The sequence below is a fragment of the Sminthopsis crassicaudata genome, chromosome 1 (assembly GCF_048593235.1).
Source record: "Sminthopsis crassicaudata isolate SCR6 chromosome 1, ASM4859323v1, whole genome shotgun sequence".
Taxonomy (NCBI): Eukaryota; Metazoa; Chordata; class Mammalia; order Dasyuromorphia; family Dasyuridae; genus Sminthopsis; species Sminthopsis crassicaudata.
The window spans coordinates 379,539,916-379,565,355 of record NC_133617.1 but is presented as its reverse complement, the minus strand read 5'-3'; the positions used below and the strand labels follow the sequence as shown (position 1 = coordinate 379,565,355).

Genomic DNA, 25,440 nt, shown 5'->3' with positions numbered 1-25,440 from the left:
TATGTGTATATATGATATATATGTATATATGTGACATATGTGTATATATGTATGTGTGTATTATTATATATCTACATATATATGTCAAAGGAACGGAACATATGCAAAAGATATATCATGGTCTATAAAACAGCAATGGGCAACAGATTGGATAAATGGCGTGAGAGAGAGTGGTAAGTCAAGGATGATATCTAGTTTTTAGCTTGAATGATTGGGAAAATTATGATACTCTTGATGGAAATATGTAAATTAAAAAGAGGAGTTGAGGGGATAAAAGTCCATTTTAGAATATGTTGTGAACAAATCTTAAGTGAGAGGAAGTATGACAGATTTAGAGTCAGAAGGAAAGTTAAAAAGTCATTTAACCTGATATTGAACACTTAGCCCAATGCCTAATACATGGTAAGCTTGATGATTTGTTGACTTGTTAAGACTTTCATTTTACAGATGAGGCAACTGAGGGCCAGATCATTTAAGTGACTTAATCAATAATTTGCTGAGGTGATGTCAAGGTGTGTGGTGAAGAGAAGACTCGGCTGTCCAGAAAGGATGAGGATGCAGTAAACACTATAGGATGAAAAAACAGTCAAGGGAAAACTTAGTTTTAGCACCACCTACTCTGAGACTCTTTAAATATGTGCATGTAGACTTATAAGTTCATTGCTTAATGAGGAGTGAAATAGCATCAATAAATGAAATATTATCCTAAAACATATGTAATTTAGCCTGAAAATTCTTCATGTGCACAGCTTTAAATAATGCCCTCTTTTAAAGCTGCGTTATGATTTTTTGGACTGGTCTGGGAACCCATAAACTAAGTAAATATTACTTCTATAAAACTAATACATCCAAACTAAGAATGAACAACTAAAAGAGAACATTATGGGCACCTACTATTAGTCCCCCATGCCCATAAATCTACTTAATATCTCCTCTTGAAGATAAGAAAAAGGTGAGGGTCTTGTCAGTCAAAAAGGCAGAAAGTGTCAACAAGACAGCCAACTTCCAAGTATGCTATGTTCCAATATGCATATACACAAATTTTTCTATAAAAATAAATGTAACAAAAATTTACAATTTCTTACTCAATCTTTATTATTCTCTGTATTTTGAAATGTTTTGTTTTTTGATTGAGTTCACACTTTAAAATTTTGAAATTTAACTTTAAATATTTTATACTTGGGGGGGGGGAAAGATCTTCAGCAAACTGAGAGGGTCCTATAGAAGATTTGTAAGAGGAAAAGGCAAAAAAATTCATTGGATGAGAAGATATGAATGGGGTTGAGATCTCCACCCTTAGAAAAAGGTACCCATATTGGCAAAATCACAAATCAATTGAAACACTGAAGAAGAGTATAAGAATGTATAACTCACTGCTTCTGGCTTAAGGGAGATTATCATCATCTAATGGAATGACAAGGTTTATGCTTTGCAAAAGTTGGAAAGAAAATTTTATAAGCAAGGCTTGTATAATAATGCATGTCAACAGGATTGCCATAAGGCAGTTAGTGATTAAGACAGATCAGAAGTGCTATGAAGCTATGAGTTTTTCTGGATGGCAGTGCTATCTAGGAAAGGCCAGATATAGGAGGAAAAGAGATATGGGGAGGTTAACTAAGGAAGGAAAAGAAATGGAGCAGAGAACACTGCCCACATGTAACCACCAAGCTGGACATCCTCAAAAATGACAAAGTAGTAGAAGGAAAGAGCAGGATTAGCTCAGACATTTATAGGAAACCCAAATTGATAAAAGGAGACAAATGAACAAAGTATAAAAAAATGAGGTGAATTAGAGACTTTTATAAAAGGAGGCAAATTTGACACATGGATGTCACTGAATTGGGAGTCATGACTAGAATATGGCTCTTAAACTAGATATTCTATTCAAAAGGATTACAAGAGATAAAAGGGATAGTGGAGGGATTGGATAAAATAATATTGAATATAAAGAGGATGCATTTACATGAGGAAATCTAGAATCCAGAGGGAGGGAGTAGAGAACATTCTCATGAAGATCAATAGGATACAAAGAGAAACAGTATGGCCACTGGAGTATACTATAGACCACCTGGCTAGAAAGAGGAAACAGATAATGAGCTTGGGAAGCAGGTTACAAGACTGGCACAGATACATAATATGGTTGGTTGCAGGGGATTTAAATATTCAATCATATTGGCATCTGCTGAAGCTTTCTCTCTGCCAAAAGCAGATCATCTAATAATTTCTTGGCTTGTCTTAGTGATAATTTCATCCTTCACCATGTCTCACAGGGTTATTATGAGAACCAAACGAAATATTGTTTTTTAAAATGGCTAATATAGTGCCTTCAACATGGTAGGAGCCTAATAAATTCTTGTTCCTTTTCCTTTCTTTCAAAAGATAGAACCAATGAGGTGAATTTATGTTTTCATGATTCAAATCTATAAATGTTATTTAGTTCCAATTATGTGTCATTCATGATATGAAATATTAGATATACACTATTTCAAAGTCCGATTCCTTTTGTACAGCAAAATAACTGTATGAACAAGTATACATATATTGTATTTAACTTATACTTTAACATATTTAACATGTATTAGTTAACCTGCCATCTGGGGGAGAGGGTGGGAGGAAGGAGGGGAAAAATTGGAACAAAAGGTTTGGCAATTGTCAACGCTGAAAAATTACCCATCCATATATCTTGTAAATAAAAAGCTATAATAAAAAGATATGAAATATTAGAGATACAAAGAGGGAAAAAGTTCCCTTTCTTCAAGGGATTTATATTCTCCTGTGCAAAAACACTGTGTCTATAGATAAGTAACTATAAAACAAATGTAAGATGAATGCACTGTGTAGGGAAGCACTAAGCATTGGCTTTATCAGGAAAGTTCTTGTAAGAGGTAATACTTGCATTGAACCTTTAAGAAAACGAGAGATTCCAATGAATAAAGTAATTCTAGGCACTCATGGAATCCATGACAAAGCATGCAGGTTGGAGATAGAACGGTATATCAGATAAACCAGTTTGACTGGGGCATATAAGGCATGAGTGGGTCCAGATGGAACTAGAAAAGGTTAGCTGAGACAAGATTTTGAGGAGCATTAGATGCTAAACAAAAGAGTTTGTGTGTAATCTTAAGATAATGGTATGGGGCCTTTCTGAGCCCGAAACAGTAGGACATAGACAACCATATTTATCAAAATCAAATTAGGTTTTATATGGAGGACAGATTGAGAGAAGAAGGGTTGTATGCAGGATTTTAATTAGAACAGGAGACTTTTAAAGAGGAAGAAAATGAGACATATAATAAGTCTTATGGACATAGAGTCAAGATTTTGCAAACATTTAAATGTAGCAACTGAATAAGAATGAAAAATCAAGGATGACTTCTAGGTTCTGTACCTTAGTAGGTGAAAAGATGTTGGTGTCCTTGACAGAAATAAAAAAGTCAGGAGCCATATATAATGAATTATGTTTTGGACATATTAGTTTTAAATGTCTGTGGTGTGTCCTGGTACCCCCTAGGACAGAAACCTGAGGTGCAACTATACATAGGATTTGAGAAGGGAGAAGGTCACGGATCTTAATTCTGCCAAGGAAATTATGGAAGATTGTTCTGGGAAGAAACAGAAGATAGAAAGAAGTATCATTAATGCCCAACAAGGAGAGAGTCAGCTGGGAGATATGGATAGTTAGTAGTACCAAGCTGTAGAGAGATCAAGGAAGATGAAAACTGAGAAAATGTCATCAGATTTGTCAATTAAGAAATTATTAGTAGACTTGTAATGGAGAGAGCCATCAGCATCCAGAAAGAGGACTTTGGGGACTGAATGCAGATCACAACATAGTATTTTCACCTTTTTTGTTGTTTGCTTACTTTTTGTTTTCTTTTTCATTTTTTCCTTTTTGATCTGATTTTTCTTGCGCAGCATGATAATTATGGAAATATGTGTAGAAGAATTGCACATGCTTAACATATATTGGATTCCTTGCCACTTAGGGGAGGGAGTGGGGAAAGGGAAAGAGAAAAATTTGGAACACAAGGTTTTGCAAGGGTAAATGTTGAAAACTATCTTTGCATATATTACGCAAATCAAGTCATTATTTTTTTTTAAAAAAGAGATTATTGGTGACTTTGAAATTATTTGATTAATAATTTTTTTTGTTTATTCTATGATAGACATTGCAATACAAGATGATCAAGTATATCACGTAATGGTGTACATCTTATTGTTTTACCTTATTCTACAAACCCTCCATCTCTACACCATGAGATATTAAAGCAAAACTTTTGTGGGATATTGCAAATCCTCTATTATTACACATAGTGTCCTAGATACAGAGCCAGAAACTTTGAAGTCCAACCCTCTTATTTTCAGATGAAGAAACTGAGGTGCAGAGAGTTAAGTCAATTCACACAAGTAAGTACTCATTAGCTGTGAGGTTTCAACTCAAATGCTCTGACTAGAGCCAATGCTCTTTCCATTATTCCTCATGGAATGTCAAATTAGTGCTCAATAAGTATTTGTTGAAAGAGACTAAGCCTAATTTTGTCGGGACTCAGGAGGTCAGATTTTAGATGTAATAACAAGCAGAGGCAGGTTTATCTAACCAACATCCATAGTTGTGCCAATTCTATGATCTTAAAATCTGAAATTCTTCTCCCTGATTGTAGGCTCCTGTCCTAGTCTCCCCATTTGTTTCCTTTTAAACCTGTCTTCTCACTGCAGACTTCTGTCCCTTCACCACTACCTGTCCTTCCAGGTTATCATCAGTGGGATTCTAATCCCATTTTCTTAATCCCAGAGCTCCTCAGATCAATGTGACATTCTGCTCCACTCCCTATGCCCTCATCCCCTTATGCCCTGCCAATACTCAACCCAGGGATGCTCTTCTCATCTGCCTTCTCTGTTCCTGCTCAGAATTGCTCAATAAGGTCAGAGCAACAGGGCCAGCTGGTTCCACTACAAATTCATGTCATCTATTCTCAAATGGGCCCTCAATGTTGCATGATAATTCTCTTATTCTTCCCTGATTGATTCCCTATCAGGCTCACTGCATGTAGCTACTCCAATACTCAAGCCTGCTTTGCCCTTGAGTCCAAGGTTTTCTCAGCAGAGGATCTTGCCTCTGTATCACCACCTGTCCCCTTTTTGGCTCTAATCATTAAATTAGCAGTTCTTTTTTTTGCCAGAGCCAACCCTTCTATTTTGTATGATCTCATATTCTCCCAAATCCTCTGAGAGTTTGCCCTTTTTATTGTTTCCTCTATTTTTCTTATGTTTTATTTCTGCCTATCTACGGGATCCTTCTCCAAAGCCTATATGTATGCCTAGGTCCCATCTTCTCATCCTTAAAAAAAAAACACCTTTTTATTTGATGTCGCCATCTTTTCAAGTTATCAGCCCTTATTTCCCCCCTACTTTTGGTTGCCTACACTTAAAAGTGAAGTCTAACTACATTCATTGCCTCTACTGCCTTACCTTTCACTCAATTCTCAGCTTCTCAGTCTAAATTTAGACCCAACCAGGAAAGACACACAGTTGCCAAAATAATGCTCCTAAGACACTGTATTAACCTTTTCACTCTCTTGATTTAAGGTCCTACAACCTGGCTCCCAATTACCTTTTCTGTCTAATATCATAACATTCTCCTTCACAAACTCTGTTCTTGACAAATGGGACTACTAGAAATTCCCCAAATCTGATAGCCCATCCCGTCCCCATGCATTCGTATAATTCATTCAACCATGCTAGGAATGAGTTCTGTCCACATTTCCATCTCCCAAAAGCCTTGTCTGCTTAGACACTCAGATGCTATAGTCTTTATGACCTCTTCTTTGATTTTCCCAGTAATTAATGTTCCTTCCATCTTCATTTTCCTTATGTATGTACTTGGTATATCCTCCTACTAGAATGCAAGCTTTCTGAGGGCAAGACTCTTGATTTTTTTCCCCTTGCATCTCAGTGCTTAGCACAGTGCTCTCCATGTAACTAATACTTAAAAGTTTGTTGAATTTGATGTGATAAAATTGGCCAGGTGCAATGGGTGAAATTTAGGGGAGTTATATTTCAGCTCCATATAAGCAAAATTGTTCTAATGATTAAAAATATATAAAAGTGGTATAACACTTTTCAAAGTTAGGCTTGCTACATCTTTCAAGTTTCCAAGAATTATCTGAAGGGTTTGTGAATGTTTTTTCTTTCTATACTACAACCAGCTGCCTCCAAAGGTATGTTTCTCCCATTTGTTAGAGACTAGAAACTAAGATGCAATTTCTATTTAACCACTTATGGCAAGGAATGTTGTATTCTTTTAAAAAAGAAATATTTAGCTCAAAGATATGGAGAAAACAAATCATGAACATTTTTTCCAATACCTCTGTGGGATATTCTCTCCTATACCATCAAAGTCTCTGGAGAGTAGGCTCAAGTGATGATTCAGTTCTTACATAGCATTGATGCCACAAAGTTTATGCCCAGATGCAACATGAGTATCAAACAAATATTACTGATGGTTGTGGTCCTTGTTCCTTAGGACATTGATGTTGTATAAGAATGTTAAGGTGTTGTGCTGATACCTTCATTGTGGAAGGCTGTATTCATTCTACCAGTAATGAAAAAGGATGAACAACAAAGCCAACGACTCAGGTCTTGGCTTCTTGGGGATCACATAATCTCTTCTCTGATGCCATGAGAAAAAAGTATCACATCCAAGGAAATCTTTAAGGAGGGAAAAGGTCCCACATGTGCAAAAAGATGTTTGTAGCAGCTCTTTTTGTGGTAGCAAAAAATTGGAAAATGAGTAGATGCCCATCAATTGGGAATGGCTGAATAAATTGTGGTATATGAAGATAATGGAATATTATTATTATATAAGAAATGATGAACAAGCTGATTTTAGAAAGGCCTGGAAAAATTTACATAAACTGATGTTGAACAAAATAAGCAGAACCACGAAACACTGAACACAATAACAGTAAGAATGTGCAATGATCAATTATGAAAAACTTGGTTCTTTTTAGTGGTTCAATGATCCAAAGCAATTCCAATAGATTTTGGGCAGAAAATGTGACCTGCATCCAGAAAAAGAACTATGGACTCTGAATGTAAATCAATACACTTTATATTCACTTCTTTTTTCTGTGTTTTTTTTTTCATCTCTCATGATTTTTTCCTATTGCTCTGATTTTTCTCTCCCAACATGTTTCATAAAGCAAAGTGTATTAAAAATAAATAAAAATTTAAAGAAATAAATTGAATCACAGAGCTCCACCAGACGCAATGTAGCCAAGAGAAAGCTCAACCTAATGGCTTGAGCTACATAGCTAATAGCTACATCACCAATAAGGATTAAGCTCTTTCCAACCATGTGGGGAGCCAGCCAGAACTAGTTACCAAAAGTCTCCTCTTCTGCCATCAAAGTTTTCCCATAAATTATCTCTTATAGAGTCCCCATTAAAATGCCTTAAAAATTAGTAGGTTAAATTGGCTGAGCAAATTGATGGTCTTCAACTCCTCAAACTCCTCCCAAAGCTTACCTTTATAGAGAGCTCAAGTTAAGTACATTTCCTTTTTTTATCCCCCCCTTTTTTTTTTTGGTTTGGAAAATAATGCAATTTTCTTTTTTTAATAACAACTTTTTATTTTCAAATATGCAAAGATAATTTTCAATATTCACTCTTGCAAAACCTAGTGTTTTAAATTTTTTCTCACTACCTTTCCTCCCACTGCTTTTCCTAGACAGCAAGTAATCCAATATGGGTAACTCCATTTTCTATAAGCAACTCTACTTGATTTTAACTCTATGAAATATCATATCTCTCTGGTGTGCATCCTCACCCCTTTTTGTGTGTTGTCTTCACCTCCATTAGATTAAGAGTTTTTGAGGGTAGGGACTATCTTGTATTATCCTTATTGTGGCTCCACTATGCTTGAATTGTTTCTCTCTGGATGCCTGCAATATTTTCTCCTTGACCTGGGAGTTTTAGAATTTTGCTATAATATTTATGAGAGTTTTCATTTGGGGACTTCTTTATTCTACCCTCCGGTTCTAGAATATTGGGACAGTTTTCCTTAATAATTTCTTGAAAGATGATATCCAGGCTCTTTTTTTTTTTATTGTGACTTTCAGGTAGACCAATAATTTTTAAATGATCTCTCTTGGATCTATATTCCAGGTCAGCTGTTTTTTCAATGAGATATTTCACACATTTTTTCAATTTTTTTTCATTTTTGCTTTATAGTATCTTAATTTCTCATAAAGTCATTAGTTTCCATTTGCTCAATTTAAGCCCTGGCCTGCCCCCCATCATCAATGAGGTAAGACTTCTGAATAAACAATAGAGCTGGAGGCTTCTAGACATCTCTGCCCTGGAACCTGAGGGAGGACTTGGAAGGTTAGTGGAGAGGGTCTGTGGCAATGAGGTGGGAGTCTGATGTGCAGTCCCAGTGCTGGTGTACCAATGCAGGCTGTGACAGCCTCAATCCTGAGCCTAGCATCAGCAAGGCAGAGCTCTGTTGCTTTTACTACACTAGATCTTACAGTTACAATGAGCCTGGGACACTCCTAACATCTCCAGGGCAAAAAAAGAGAGCCTTAGAGACTTTGGTCAGATTTCTAGAAGAATCTCTGAAAATAGCTGTACAAAACACCTGAAACTTGGCATAGTGCATCCTCTGTCCTAGAAATAGAGCTCTAGTTTAACAAGGGGTTAAAAGCCAAGTTGCAGGCTAGGAAAATGAGCAGAAAACAAAAAAAAAGTTTCTGACTGCTGAAAGTTATCCAGGAAGATCAAAACATACATTCAGAAGACGATAAAGTCAAAACTCCTACATGCAAAGCCTCCAAGAAAGGGCTTAGGCCATGAAAGAGCTCAGAAGGAATTTTGAAAATCAAGTAAGAAAGATGGAGGAAAAATTAGGGAAAGAATTGAGAGTTGTGCAAAACTAAATACAAAAAGCTAATGAGAAGAAAAAATGCCTTAAAAAGCAAAATTGGCCAGTTGGGAAAGGAAGTACAAGAGCTCACTGAGGAAAATAATTCCTTTTTTTTTTAAACTTTTATTATAGCTTTTTATTTACAAGATATATGCGTGGGTAATTTTTCAGCATTGACCCTTGCAAAACCTTCTAGTCTAACTTTTTCCCTTTTTTTCCCCCCACCCCTTCTCCTAGATGGCAGGTAGACCAATACATGTTAAATATGTTAAAGTATCTGTTAAACTTAATATATGTATACATATCCATAGTTATTTTGCTACACAAGAAAAATTGGACTTAGAAATAAGGTAAAAATAACCTGAGAAGGAAATTAAAAATGCAATCAGACAAAAACAGGAGTGGAAATGCAATGTTGCGGTACACATTAGTTTCCCACAGTTTTTTGCTGGGTGTAGCTGGTTTTCTTCATTATTGAACAAATGGAATTTATTTGGTTCATCTCATTATTGAAGAGAGCCACATCTATCAGAACTGATCATCAGATAATATTGTTGTTAAAGTGTATAATGATCTCTTGGTTGTGCTCACTTCACTCAGCATGTCTCTCCAGACCTTTCTGAAATCAGAGGAAAATAATTCCTTAAAAACTTAGAATTGAGCAAATGGAAGCTAATGACTTTATAAAAAATCAAGACACAATAAAGCAAACCCCCCCCAAAAAAAAAGAAAAGAAAACATTGGAGAAAAAGTGAACTATCTCAATGGAAAAACATCTGACCTGGAAAACATATCTCTCTAAGAGTCATGATCAGAAAAATAAACCGGACATTATCTTTCAAGAAATTATCAAAGAAAACTGTCCTGATATTGTAGAACCTGAGGGTAAAATAGAAATTGAAAGAATCCATCAATCACTTCCTGAAAGAGATAGCAAAATGAAAACTCCCATAAATATTATAGCCACATTCTAGGACTACCAGATCAAGCAGCCAGAAAGAAACAATTCAAGTACAGTGGAGCCACAATTCAGGATAACACAAGATTTAGCAGCTTCTACATTAAAGGACCAGAAGGCTTGGAATATGATATTCTAGAGAGCAATGGAGCTAAAATTACAGCCAAAAATCATCTGCCCAACAAAACTGAGTATAATCCTTCGAGGAAAAGATGGTCATTCAGTAAAACAGAGGATTTTTCAAATATTTGTGATGCAAAGACCAGAGCTGAATGGAAAATTTGATTTTCAAACACAGGCTTCTGGAGAAACATAAGGAGATAATCAAGAAAGTGATATAATAAGAGATTTAATAAGGTTTATCTATTCACATTCCTACATGGGAGGATGATTCTCAACTCATTAGAACTTTCTCATTATTTTGGCAGTTAGAAGGAGTGTATATATATATATATATAGACAGCACAGGTGTGAATTGAATATGAAGGATAATATCTTTTTTTAAAAAATGATAAAATTAAGGCATGAGAGAGGAATATACTGCGAAAAAAGGGAAAGTGGGAAATGGAATGGTTAAATTATCTGCTATAAAAAAGAGGCAAGGAAAAACTTTTACAGTAGAGGGGAAGAAGGGGAGGAGAGCATGAGAGCGTGAACCTTAAAACTCCCATTAGAATTGGCTCAAAGAGAAAATAACATACATACTCAATAGGGGTATAGAAATCTATCTTACCCTGCAGGAAATAGGAGGGGAATGAGGCATGGAAAGGAAGAGGGGAGAGTGATAAAAGAAAGGGCATATTGGGGAGGGAATGGTCAGTACCAAAACATTTTTGAGGAAAGACTGGGTGAAAGGAGACAGAGAAAATAAATGGGGAGGAGGAAGACAGTTAGCAATTGTAATTACAAAAAGAATTTTGAAGAAAGTTTCTCTGATAAGGCTTCATTTCTCAAACAGAAGGAACTGAGTCAAATTTATAAAAAATAAGAGTCATGCCCCAAATGATAAATAATTCAAAGATATGATCTGTTCCCATAGGGCTATAAATCTATGCATATACTTTGACTTAACATTACTACTTGCCATGAATATCAAAAGAGATTGGGGGGTGTAAGAAATGTCTATATATCCAAAAAATATTCATAGCCACTCTCTTCTCAGGGCAAAAAAAAATGAAAATTGAGGGGATGCCCATCAATTGAGAAATGGCTCAATAAACTGTGGTATGTATTTATGATGGAATATTGTTTTGTGGGAAATAATGAAAAGGATCCTCTTGGGGGGAAAATACCCAGAAAGTCCTCCATGAACTCAAGCAAAGTGAAATGTACTGTATACAAAGTAATAGCAGTTTCTGGGATGACCAGCTGTGAATGACTTTGTTATCTGCAGTAGTAGTACAATCATCCACAACTACTCTGAAGGACTTGTGATGAAAAATCCTATCCATACCCAGAGAAGGAACTACTTGTGTCTAAATACAGACTGAAGAATTCATTCATTCATGATGAACGGATGCTGAGTGAAATGAGCAGAACCAGGAAATCATTATACACTTCAACAACAATACTGTATGAGGATGTATTCTGATGGAAGTGGATATCTTCGACAAAGAGAAGACTAATTCAGTTCCAATTGATCAATGATGAATGAGAATCAGCTACATCCAGAAAAGGAACACTGGGAAATGAGTGTAAACTGTTTGCCTTTTTGTTTTTCCTCCCAGGTTATTTTTGCCTTCTGAATCCAATTCTACTTGTGCAACAAGAGAACTGTTCAGTTCTGCACACATATATTGTATCTAGGATATACTATATTTAAGATGTATAAGACTGCCTGCCATTTAGGAGAGGGGGTGGAGGGAGGAAAGGGAAAAGTTGTAACAGAAGTGAGTGCAAGGGATAATTTTTTTTAAATTACCCATTATTCTGTCAATAAAAAGTTATAATAAAAATATAAAAAATAAAGAGGGAGCCTTTAATTAATCTCTTGCATGGTATCTGAGTTTCAACTTCCTCCAGGCTTCTATACAAATGCCCAGTCCTGGATTTTTTTGATTCTAACATTTTATATGTTAGGTGACAATCTCTTCCATCCTGTCCTAGGAATTGACAGAGTACTTGAGGCAAAGACAGGATTTTTGTCCTCCACTTGATAATGCTGTAAAACTGCTTCTAGATCAAAAGTTATAGAAGGAAACTTTAAGATGTATAATTTAATCCCACAATTTAAAAATAAAGAAACTCAGATCCCCAAGAGATGAAATGACTTGCCCATTATTGTATGTAACAAGGCAGATGAATAAAGTTCTAAATTCAAGTTCTTTGAATTCAAATCTCTTTCTCATTTTCTTCTATGACTTGAGGATCTCTATGGCATTTTCCCTTTAGCAAAGTCTCTGAAACAGAGAACTATATCATATTAAAATTTATTTTTAAAAAGTTAAGGTTTGCTCAAGGCATAGATTTTTCTAACTCTAAGCCCTTTAACAGAGAACATCCTATAATAGAAAATAGAGGTATCTAATCTTGTTTTAGTGATGACTGATGCAAATTAGATCATTTGGTTCAAATTAGAAACATCAGCTCTAAGCTTCAAAAGGCAATGAGCTAAAGTTATTAGTTTTAGAGAGGCAGTCAGGTGGATGAAAATCTTTTCTTGATTGGAAAAATTCGTCATGGGATTTGCCAATATAAAGCATTACAATAACCAAAATAAAAAAAAAATAATAAAACACTTGTATGTAACTTTCTGGTTTAAAAGCCTACCACCCTTTTCCCCCACAACAATCCAGCAAAGAAAATAGTTCAAGCATTATTATCCTGAAATCACAAAGGTAAAAAACGAGGCTTGTAGAATAAAAACTTGATTCAGATTAGTTGATTTATATAACTCCTCCCAGACCTAAATCTATGATACTATGATCCCATGAAATAGCCTGTTTATGCTCAGATAACTGACCCACATCTGACTCCTATACCAGTGCCTTTTCTTTTATATCATATTGTCTCGATATTTTGGATCATTGTTTAGACGTTTTCAGTTGGACCCAACTCTTTGTGACCCTGTTTGGAGTTTTCTTGGCAAAGATATTGAAGCGATTTGCCTTCTCCTTCTCAGCTCATTTTTAACAGATAAGGACACTGAGACATACAGAGTTAAGTGACTTGTCCAGGATCACACAACTAGCCTGGATTTGCACTCAGGAAGATGAGTCTTCCTGACTCCAGGCCTGGCATGCTATCCATTGTATTGCTTAGCTGCCCTTGGTCCTTTGAACTGGAAAGAAGGAGATCATCTAGTCTAAACTTCTCTTTTCTAATAAATTCAGATCAGTTTGTAACCAATAGAAGGTATTGTTGGCCACTTGCCTAACCCTGTTTACTAATAAGTACCAGGAGCACCGACTGTGCCGTATCTGCCCCAGCAAGCCATGGAATCCCTGAGAATTCTCAGAGAAACATAAAGCTCCCTCTCTTCCTTAGAGCTGGTGACCACTATTTCCAGATCTTCCCAGTTTTTGGATTGCAGTGCTAGCCTCATTAGTCTAAAGATGTGGTCTGTGTTTAAATAGCAGCTATCTCTGGTCTCAGCGCCCAAACACTGGGAAAACTCTGCCATCTTCTCTTCATGATATCTTGAAATAGACCCCAAACACATGAGCATGCCATAATGAAGTCAATCATACAAGCAACATTTGGCTGTGTGTAGCTCTTTACCCATGCCCATAGAAGCAAAAAGGAATAAAATCAAATATGTTGAGGCAAGTACCATGCGGACTAACACAACTATAGCTTTTTCCAGATCCAGACTGTCTTTGACCAGTCAATATAAGGGTACCCAAACCCAGAAGTTTTGGGGACACAATGGCATAAAACTATCAGAATTGCCTAATGGGATCAAACCAAGGTTCTGTCTTTGACAGTGCTATCTAGAGGTAAATGAGGGTAATAAGTCGTTGGATTATATTTATATTTCCAGTCTCACTAATTACTCAAAGTGATCCTTACCCTCCTCTTTTATATAGTTATTTTATTTTTGTTGTTCTGAAAACTCAAACTTCAAGGTAGTAAGGAGGAATATTAATGAGAAAATTGGACAAGATCCTATCTAGAAGTCTATTTAAGTCTGATATTCTGACTTTTTATTATATTAATTCTAGAATTTGGTGAACTATGCAATCAGCACAAATCATAATTTCAATAAGATTCTTAACAAAAGGAAGTTTCAAGAGCTTTCAGTTTGGAAATAATTTTGAATTTGAAAATATCAAATGTTTTTGGTCACTGTGTCACTCTGGGACTTTAGGAAAGTTGTTGTATCTTGCTGAGATGTGACTCAATGAATAGAATCCTGGACCTAGAGTCAGGAATTCTCAACTTAAAATACAGGCTCAGATACTTAAGTAGCTTTGCTACCTGAATAAGTCACATAAACTCTGTCCACTCCAGGATCTTTGCTAAGAAAACATCATTCAGAATCATAATAATTTGCATGTGACTGATTTTGTGAACAATGATAACAATAGACCTGGGAAAAGTATAGCAGACTCTATTCCTTGTGGGCAGTTGGGTTGTGCAGTATACAGAATGCAGGGTCTGGAGTCAGGAAGACTCATCTTCCTGAGTTAAATTTAGTCTTAGAAGTAGCTGTGTGATCCTGGGTAAGTTATTTAACCCTGTTTGCTTTAGTTTTTCATCTATAAAATAAGATTGTGAAGGAAATGGGAAAGCATTTTAGTATCTTTGCCAAGAAAATCACATGGAGAGTCAGACACAACTTCCTTCCTCCCTCTCTTCCTTCCTCCCTTCCTCCTTCCTTTTCTTTCTCCCCCCTTCTTTTCTTCTTTCCTTCCTTCCTGCCTGTCTTCCTTCCTTCCTCGATCAATACAGGGACTCCTATCCTTACTTACATGTATTCTGCCCAAAGAAATGGGCATTTTGATTGCTTAGGGTTTACAAGCTAGATTTCTTTTTAAGGATTGATTATGCCTTAAATTCAAACCACTCTGGCTTTCATTGATTGGCCAGCATACCCAAGCCTCACTTGGTCATTGTTTGGGTTCTATAAGTTGAGAGTGTAAAATATCCATGGTTTCCATTTTGGTCAAAAACCCCTTCCATACTGAGTTATTGTTGTTGTTTGTTTTTTTAACTAGGTAAAAAAGGCCATTCTTTACCTCAGTTCTTATCCTAGCCTAAATAACTTAATGGTCATTTCCTAGGCCAATCTGGGATTTAGAAAAGACTTTAGCTTAAAAAGGACAATGTTTCCCATTGAATCCAGGGCCATCTCCAGTTGTTCTATATGCTTACTGGACCAGAATGACTATAGAGGAGAGAATGAGGCTGGTGACTTTACCCAGTCCTGTAAAGTCCTCACTTTAATCCAATTCATAACATCAACTTCCAGGTGTAATTGGTACTCTTCAAGAGTGAAAGACAAACACAACAATCCAATTCCTCTATAATACAAAAATTATTTCTCACATTTGATCATTTACTTTCCAGTGGCACTAAAATGAACAGTGAATTACCAGACTGATGGAATATCACTTTATATTTGTAGACTCAACCCATATCTCACTAAATGAAATATTTTCTAAATGATACTATATTTTTTTGAAATTATCATTGAAAAACTCTATGGTTTCCTTGACCTCATTCACATTTTGAGTAGGAATTTTAGCAATAGAATGTATCATTTGTATTATGTAATAGGCTTTAATTAAACTAAAATTCTAAAAATAAAGCAAAGAAAAATTCTAAGGTGACCTAAACCATTCTCAGTATCAGTGTACTTGCCACTGAACACATGTATACACATACATATGTAAAAATGGTGTGCTTTAGCGTAAGTGCTACAGGTATTTTGTTTTCACTAGTTTTACACTTTTTACTCTTGGGAGAGTTAATTGCAAACAATTTAATTAAGATGTTTTACTCATTAATGTGCTAGTAGCTTAGCAAGTTTGGGTTAGCTCAGCAGGTTGCAAAGGTTTAATTTTATCAGTTATCCTCCCATTAACTCATACAGCATCAGTACTGTGCTTGTTTTTCTCCTTCCCTGCCTGAGGTATCTAGATAGTTTAAAATATCATTAAGACTAAGAATTCAGGAAGAACTCTATTTTCAGGTTGCCACCTGGTCCTAATCAGACCTGGCTTTCCATTTCAGATTTTAGGAATACAAGATCAAAAGATATTTGTGTTAATTCCTTCCCAATAGGACCAGACTAACAGAACCAATCATTTTTTTAATTATATTATAAAATGTTCAAATCTGTATTTCCAGGAACATAATGAGAAGTATAACTTACAATTAAAGCTATTTTGCTCTATATTGCTAATTTCTTGGCTTCTTAAGTGGTGAAATGTATAATATTGTCATTAAAGAAGATGGTAAGTAATGTCTACAATGTTGTTCAGTTCTTTTCGTTGTATCTAGCACTTTATGAGCCCATTTGAGGTTTTCTTGGCAAGGACATTGGAGTGGTTTGCCATTTCCTTCTCTATCTCATTTTATAGATGAGGAAACTGATACAAAAGCAGTTAAATGACTTGGCTAGGGTCACACAGCTAGTGTCTGAGGCCAAATTTGAACTAAGGCAGATGATTCCAAACTTGCCAGTATCCACTGTACCACTTAGCTGTTCTTAATGTCCATAAGTAAGAAAGAACAATTAATTATTCAATGAAGTATCTCTTTATTTAAATTTTAATTATAAGAGGTATTTTAAGTTTGCCATATTTTACACCTTGCTATAGCTAGTTCTTGATACAGGTATAAACACTATCTACCTTTTTATGAAATACAAATCTCAGTAAATTCAAATTTTTTAGATGCAACTTCATCAATTAACTCTCATGATCTATAATTCTCTCTGTTGGTCATTTCTTATAGAACAGTAATATTCCATAACATTCATATACCATAATTCATTCAGCCATTCTTCAACAGATGGGCATACCCTCAGTTTCCAATTTCTACAAAGAGGCTGCCACAAACATTTTTGCATATGCAGGTCCCTTTCCCTATTTTAATATCTCTTTAGGATATAAACCCAGTAGAGACACTGCTGGATCAAAGGGTATGCACAACCTGATAGTCCTTTGGGCATAGTCAAGACCTATACTCCTGAACATAAAACAAATAGAATATTAGCTTAAAGAGAAAGCAAAGGAGAATGAAAGAATTATTAAAATTTTCTTCCTTCCTTTGCATATTGGTTTTGTATTCTACATTTATCAAAACATACTAATGTTTACTGCATCTGACCCTTTCCTCTGTACTTGAGTGAAGGTAAACAAGTTCTAGGTTGTAATCATTAGTTCATTTCATTTTGCAAATGAAAGTCCTAGATCAGCTGAGAAAGAGTTCATGATCATGTACTAATTCTTTCAATTTATTTTTTACCAAACTGATCCAGTCTGGAAACCATAATTTAAAGAAGTCCTTCTATTATTATTGTACAGGAGAATTCAATCAAGAACAAGCACTAGTATCCAGGGATAGCTTTAACAAACTTTATTGTTACTCACAAGCAGAAGAGGAAAACAGCTGCTAACAAGGACATCCTCAGTGTGTCCACATAGCACTAAGGAGAGGAGGGTGTAGAAGGTATCTACAGTATAAGATCCCAGAACTCCTCAGAGCTCCCTTAAGAATATATTATTTGAGACAAAGTACCAATATGACAATAATGAGAGACTTTTAGCTATAGGTCTAGTAAAGTGAAGGTGTTTTAATTTTTACTTAATAAAGAGGGATGGTAAGGAAAAAGGAAGCAAAAATATTAACCTTAACCTGCATTAAGATGAAAAGAGCTAATGTCCAGTCTCTGACTTTATTAGCTTTAGTGTACTTGCATCCCAGGAAAATAGAACCATATTACTCAAACCTGTTTTCACAAACTCACAGTGATGTTTATTTTGGGTCCAATATAATTATATGTCTAAGGTAAAATGAAAAGGACAGCTAGGTGGTATAATGGATGGAACCTTGGGCCCAGAATCAGGAAGACCTGAGTTCAAATCCTGTCTCAGACACTTAAGAGCTATGTGACCCTAGGCAAGTCACTTAAGTCTTTTTTGTCTCAGTTTCCTCATCTGTAAAATGAGCTGAAGTGAAGAAGGAAATTGCAAACCGCTCCAATAATGTTGCCAAGAAAACCCCAACTAAGTTCATGGACAGTCAGACATAACTGAAACAGCTGAATAACAACATAAACTAAATAAAATACTCTGTGAATGTGTGTATACATGTATACACACATGCATATTTATGCAATTTGTTTACATAATATATGCAAACACAATATAGGAAGAAAAATTGCTTATTGAGATAGAGCATTTCTTCATTTTTTTGTCTTCATTTCTTCAATTCCTGGTACATAATTGGCACTTAGTAAATGCTTGTTTAATTAAATTATTTACTTTTATCTAAAAAGAACATGGCCATTTTTTAGTTTCATGAGCCCATATATAAGAAGAAGAAAATAAAATCAATAAACTTACTGGTTCCAAATCTTGAGTTATGGTCTAAGAGTAGCATAAACATTCATTTGGAGGTATTATGGCTAATCAGGACTCAATCCAGGCTTCCTTCCACTACAATTCATATTATCATACAAGTTGTTTTCACAAAACAAAAACTTTTTTATACCATTAAATACTTTTGAAATATTCATCTCCTTTATGTCTTTCAAAAGTTTCAAATCAGGGAGTGCTCCTATCCATTGAAAATGAGATCATATTGACATGGCTCTTTTCAATAATGAGATGAGTCAGGACAGTTACAATGATCTTGTAATGGAGAGAGCCATTTACACCCAGAGAAAGGAATGTGGGAACTGAGTGTGGATCACAACATAGCACTTTCACTCTTTTTGTTGTTGTTTGCTTGCATTTTGTTTTTTCTCATTTTTTCTTTTTTGATCTGATTTTTCTTGTGCAGCAAGATAATTGCATAAAATGGCATGTATATATTGGATTTGGCATATATTTTTTAACATGTTTAACGTGGATTTCTTGCTATCTAGGGGAGGGGGTAGGGAAGGGAGGGAAATTTGGAACACAAGGTTTTGCAGGGGTAAATGTTGAAAAATTGTTCATGCATATATTTTGAAAATAAAAGGCTAATTTAATAAAAAAAGAAATTACTTCCCAATAAAAAAGAAGAAAATAAGATCTTATCACAAAAGAAAGAAAAGGACCTATGTATACAAAAATGTTTGTAGCAGCTCTTTTTGTGGTAGCAAAGAGTTGGGAATTGAGTGAATACCTGTCTTTTGAGGAATGGCTGAATAAGTTATGGATATAATGGAATATTATTGTTCTATAAGAAATAATGAGCAAACTGATTTCAGTAAAGTCTAGGAAGACTTAAATGAACTGATGTTGAATGAAGTGAGCAGAACCAGGAGAACATTGTATATAGTAACAGCAACATTGTGTGATAATCAACTGTGAGAGACGTGGCTCTTCTTAGTAATACAGTGATACGAGACAATACCAACAGACTTGGGATGAGAAATACCATCCACATCCAGCGAGAGAATTATGAAGACTGATTTCTTTTCACCTTTTTCTTTGTTTGCCTTTTCTTTCTTATGGTTTTTCCCTTTTGTTCTGATTTTTCATTCACAGTATGACTCATATGGAAATATGTTTAAAGTTATTGTACATGAATAACATATTAGATTGGCCTCCCTCTCAGAGAGGAGAGAGGGAGAAAAAACTTTAAACTCAAAATATGACAAAAATGAATGTTGACAACTATCTTTACATATAATTGGAAAAAATAAAATACTATCAACAAAAAAGAGAACTACATATGTAATTGGAAAAAAATAAAATATATTAGGTTAAAAAGTAAGAAAGGAAAATGATATCATAGATACCCAAAGGCAAAATCAGCAATGACATTCTTTCTTGTTTGATAAAGAACTATCTTGACTGTGATGGGCAAGAATCTCAAATTCTTCCTTCACTATTTGGTTTTATTCTGACAATCTGTTCCTACTTAATTTAATGAGACAGAATTTAGCTCCTTGAAACTAAAATTAGGGCTTCTTTTCCTATTCAATCCCTACGAACACCTTTATAAAAGTCATTCTTCTCATCTCCTTTAGAATCAAAAAGCAATGCAGAAAGCTGCTGCTTTTGTACAAAAACCCTCTAAGAAAACATTGATTTTTGTTGCTGAGAAAAAAAAGATAGAAATGAGCAACATTTTGATGCATGGACTTTGATTTTGTAGCATAAAGCTGTATTTTCTGGCGGTGAAATGCAGAGGCTGGATCAGTTATATGAAGACATGAGTTCCCCCAAAGGATTCTGGGAATTGACAACTGGTAAAGTACCCACTGCCTGTGGAGGTGTGGCTCTGAAACAGTGGTCATTTTAAAATGCTTTCAGATCCAAATTGATTATAAATCAGTTACTGTCATTTTCTTTCTTACAGATTTCTGATACTTCATCTGAGGGATTGGCAATATTTAAAAATGAGTTCTACCTGTGTGTGGTTGCTGGTGATGGAATGAAGTTGGGAGTGCAGAGGCTGAGTTCTATCTAGACAGAATAAATTCTTATATACTAGACACCGAATTATGAGTGGGAAAGGGAGGGCATTCCCCCAAATAGTCCAGCCACTAAAGGCTCTTGGAGAGCAGCCACAGCTACATCAACTGGTGGTCCCTCTGTCAAAATTGCCAGTCTGATAATGCTTGGGTTAGCCTACTGAATGCCTGAAAAATCACGTTTGTCTCAATACATTGTTGAATTCCCACAACTCAGATTTCTAGAGCATTGTAACCAAAAAGTTAAATGTCTGATACCAAATAGACTAGACAAACTCTCATGATGTTTACTCACTAGCTTAAGTTTCTTAATCTCTTACTCCTAAAATTTATATCATCCTAAAAACTGCCTGATGGATTAATAATACCTTGTTCTCTGGGATAGTCAATAAATGTTTAGTAAGCAGTTATTTTATGTCCAGCATTGTCTTAAGTGCAATGAGAAATATGAAAGGGGCATGCAATATTTCTTGAGAATGTGCAATTTTGCTGACAACCTTACAATCTTTTGTTAATTTGGGAATGAAGGCAGAATCTTGTGAGACAGTATGGTATAATGGGAAACATACTAGACTGGGAGTCTGCCACCTAACTACTAGTTCTTTCATTACTTCTGCATGACTATGGGCAAATCATTTTCTATATCTGCACCTCAGTTTCCTCATCTAGAAGATGAGATGATTAAACTAGAGGATCTTTAAGGTTCCTTCCATTCTAACAATCTTTGAGCCTGTAACTCTTAGGGCATGAAGCATGTTTCTTTCTAGCTTCCATTTAGCCACAAAAGAAGCCTTTATTTTAAACTCTCTTGTCCTTCCTTTGCTGGGTAATCTAATTTAAATGCAAGAAAGTCTGGCATGTTGTAAATGCTAGCTGGCAATCTAAGCGCATTTTCATTGACTTCATAGGATTCTTTGCCTCCCTCAAATATTTTGGATACAGAGAACATGGCACAGTTTCTCCAGTCAGTGCTAATGATGAGCAGAACGCCATAATGGGGAGCATGCTGCGTAGAGATAGAGAGAAGTAATGTAAATGAACACGAGCCTCCCAAAATGGATGCCGCTTCCAAAGCTGTGAGGCTGGCGACCGACCGCGAATGGCAAAGACTGTGACATCCAAGTGTCTGAGCTCCAGTCAAAGGCGATGGAGGCTGCCAATCCGAGACAATTAGCAAGCACGACTTCTCAATTGTGTTGACAGATGAGGGGGAAAAAATCAAATAGATGTGAGAACTGTGTTTATCCTGCTGCAGTGTTTTGCAATATTATGTCTATTGATTTGCTTTTTGTTTCTGAGTTATTGGGTGGATGGTGTGTTGCTCTGCCTATCAAACCAGGCAAGCTTGCCTTCACAGCTGCTTGTCAAGGGAGAATTTCTACACAAATCATCCAAACCAGTCTCACTGGGGACATTAGGCCAAAGATATTTTGTTATGATTTAATGAAAGGGGGGGAAAACTACTATAGCATGTGGCTCCATTTTCTTTTCATAACAATTGGTTATAGCTTTTGCATTCTGTAGTGTGGTATGGTGTGTTTCACTGTAATTGGTTCTGTAGGTGTTTCACAATCTGGTAAGTTAGATGGGGGTTGGGGAGAGATGTTGCTTTATTTTCCCTTATCTCTTGACTCCTATGTGTAAAATCTGCCCTCAAGAGACAGGGATGTGGAATATACTAGGTGCACATGCATGTGAATCTTCATTAAAATGATCATAACAACACAAGATAGAGACCCTTAAGAGCTCTGGATTTGGAGACAAAGGTGGTGGTGGTTGTTATTGTTCAATCATTTTTTAGTTATGACTGACTTTTGAAGACTTCATTTGGGGTTTTCTTGGCAAAGATACTAGAGTGGTTTGTTATTTACTTTTCCAGATCATTTTACAGAGGAGAAAACTAAGGCAAACAGAATTGAGTGTCTTGTCCAGAGTGATCCAGCTAGTAAGTGTGTAAGGTCAGATTTACTCAGGAAGACATCCTGAGTACTCTGGATACTCTAGGTCTGAACCTAGCTGGGTTCAAACCCTTGCTTTGCTACATACTAGATGTGTGATCTTGAGTGCAATTTTCAACTCTAAAATAAGTTGTCTGAATTAAACTCTGAGTTTCCTACCACTTGAAATGCATGACTATGACCATGATTTAATAAATAAAGATTTTCTTTAGTGTCCAGCTTAGTGTAGGCATATATATATATATATATATATATATATATATATATATATATATATATATATCAGAATCTTCATGTTGTCCATTTGTTGTCCACTGGTCCCTATTTGGATGTGCCTTTCCTGTTACATGCTTTATGTTTTGAACAAATTCCCAATACTATCTGTCCATTTAAAGAAAAATAAATTTGTCTATCCTTCTATGTCTTATGCCTTCACAATTATGAATTGGTTTCATTCATTTATTAGTTTATTCTATCCATTTTTACTAATTTAACAAATTCTATATGCCTATGTTATAAACACTTACTATGTAGATACAAAGAAATAAAACAACTCCTACTCTCTTATTCTAAAGACATCATAGTCAACGAGGTAGATCATACATTGATGAAACTACAAAATCATCTAGATATACAAATTTAATCTCCACTATATTTTTTCCATACACTGGCAATTGTTACAGGGTTTGCTGGTGGAGGTGTGATTTGGGTTCATCTATCCTGGAAAACAATTTGGAACTATAACAAAAATGTCACTAAAATGACTACTATTACACATATGCATCTATACAAAATATCTACATCTAAACAAAAATGTAAAAATATCTATCTATATAAAATACATCTATACAAAAATATTTATAGCAGCACTTTTGTGGCAGCAAAGAACATGAAACTAAGGGGATGCCAAACAATAAGTAAATGGATAAATTATGATATATGAATTTAATTGAATATTATTACACCATAAGAGATGATGAGAGGATTGACCTCAGAGAGAATCCTTAGATTTGTATTCACTCATACAAAGGGAAATGAACAGAACCAAGATAAGTATTCACACAGTGACCTCTATAATATAATTGAAGGATTCATAGCATACAAAACATGATAATGTTAGTACTGTCATATTACCTTCAAAGCACATTAAAAGAAGCAAAATAGAAGTCATAAATTTATGGATTCTTGTACAGCTCTCCTATAAAATATTCATATTTTAGAGATATGGCTGATTTTTCACTTTGATGATTTTATAGTTTATATTCAAAATAATATTAAAAATATTTACAGAAATTGGGGTATCAACCCAAAAAAATAATGTATAAGTGAATAAAGGGATTGAGCTTGCTTTTTAAAAAAATATATTGGGTTTGAGAATAATAAAATAACCAGCACATAAGTGGGGATATGATTGTGGAGCTTGAGAGAAAAGTAATGTTTGGGAATCAATCACCTATATTTCATAAAAATAGTAGTACTGGAGGATGAGATCTCCAGATGAATATGCCATATTATCAGATCTAAGGAACAAGTCTGTGGAGGACTATTCTATGAATGCCTATATATAAGAAATTCTATTTTATCCTACACAGGAACATAAAAGAATATTTTCACACAATTCCAAGGTAAGGAATATATGTGTAAATGGAGTGTGGCAATCTCTCAAAAGAAGAAAAGTGGAGTCTAATTTTGCCTCCCAGGTGAGGCTTGAAAAATGAATTAAAATTGAATTAGGATAGAATATCTCCATATATTACCTTCTCACTTCCAAGGTCTTACAGTACCTCTCTGCTAAATTCTTAATCTGTCTCTGTAACTTTTTCCCTATAATAGCCTGCTAATCTTGTAAACTAATTCCAAAGAAATCCATAAAGTAGATTATGGCTTATTATGTTATTAGTCTATGAGATATTTATTTTTGAATTGGGAATCTTGACAATCAATGATTCAATCAAAAGGAAATAACAATCAGGCATTTTTTTACTCAAACCTTCCAATGGTTTTTCATTGCCTAAAGAATAAAGCCCAATCAGGGCACCTATATGTGCTGAGCTATGTTGCTCCAATTTACTTTTTCAAACTTATTTCACACAATGTATCATGGTTCCTGGATTACTATCTGTTCCCTAAAAATACTCTTTCTTACCCCTGGGGGTAATGCTCACATTGTTCTTTATTCTTAGAATCTTCCTCCTTCCATCCTGTTTCCCAAGATTTGTATATTGAAATGTTCCCAATTCTTCAAGGCCTGATTAAATTTTCCTAATTTTCCTCAAATAAAAGGATTCATCCCTCCTCTAGGTTCCTGTAAGCAGCTATACTACAAGATAGATAAATAGGTAGATAGATAGGTAGATAGATGTTAGGATTACTAAGTGAGAACTGAGGTTTTCTGGACAATTACAAGGTGAGAACTCAGGTTGACTTGATAGAGGGGGCAAGCTCATTGGCTGGGGTGGTTCTTCCCAGAAGCCCTTGCATTATCCCACGCCCATTCTCTGGAAGAATAAAAGAAGAGGACTCTCAGAGAAAGAGGAGACTCTGAATTGCATCAGGCTTGACGGGGCTCTCTGCAGGAAGGGAAGTCACTTCTTTGGACAAGAGTTAACAGCAACTGCCTGGAGACAACGGTTCGTTACAGGAAGAAGAATCTGTCTGAGAGATTTGAGTAGACACAGCAGATCTCTTCCCAGAGAGCGATCCAGCAGCTTCTGGAGACGACAGCTCGTTACAGATAGATAGATAGATAGATAGATAGATAGATAGATAGATAGCCAATCAGATGGATGAATAGATAGGTAGCTAGGTCGGTAGACAGATAGACAGATAGGTAGATAGATAGATAGATAGATAGATAGATAGATAGCCAATCAGATGGATGAATAGATAGGTAGCTAGGTCGGTAGACAGATAGACAGATAGGTAGATAGATAGATAGATAGATAGATAGATAGATAGATAGATAGATAGATAGATAGACATTGAACATTTATTAAATATTTACTATGTGCTAGGCACTG

At 35.4% G+C, this 25,440-nt stretch overlaps 1 long non-coding RNA gene across 3 annotated transcripts in view; it reads left to right on the top strand.

Annotated features, from left to right (window-relative positions):
* Nucleotides 1–22,645, top strand: part of LOC141554366 (uncharacterized) — a 72,203-nt gene extending 49,558 nt beyond the window's left edge. For 2 of the 3 annotated variants that reach the window (XR_012485851.1, XR_012485852.1), the window contains exons 2-3: nucleotides 20,144–20,237; nucleotides 20,348–22,645. This is a non-coding gene — a long non-coding RNA (uncharacterized LOC141554366). Of the gene's footprint in view, nucleotides 1–20,143; nucleotides 20,262–20,347 lie in introns of all 3 variants that reach the window. The other variant, XR_012485854.1, reaches the window with a different exon arrangement.
* The last annotated feature ends 2,795 nt before the right edge of the window (nucleotides 22,646–25,440 follow it).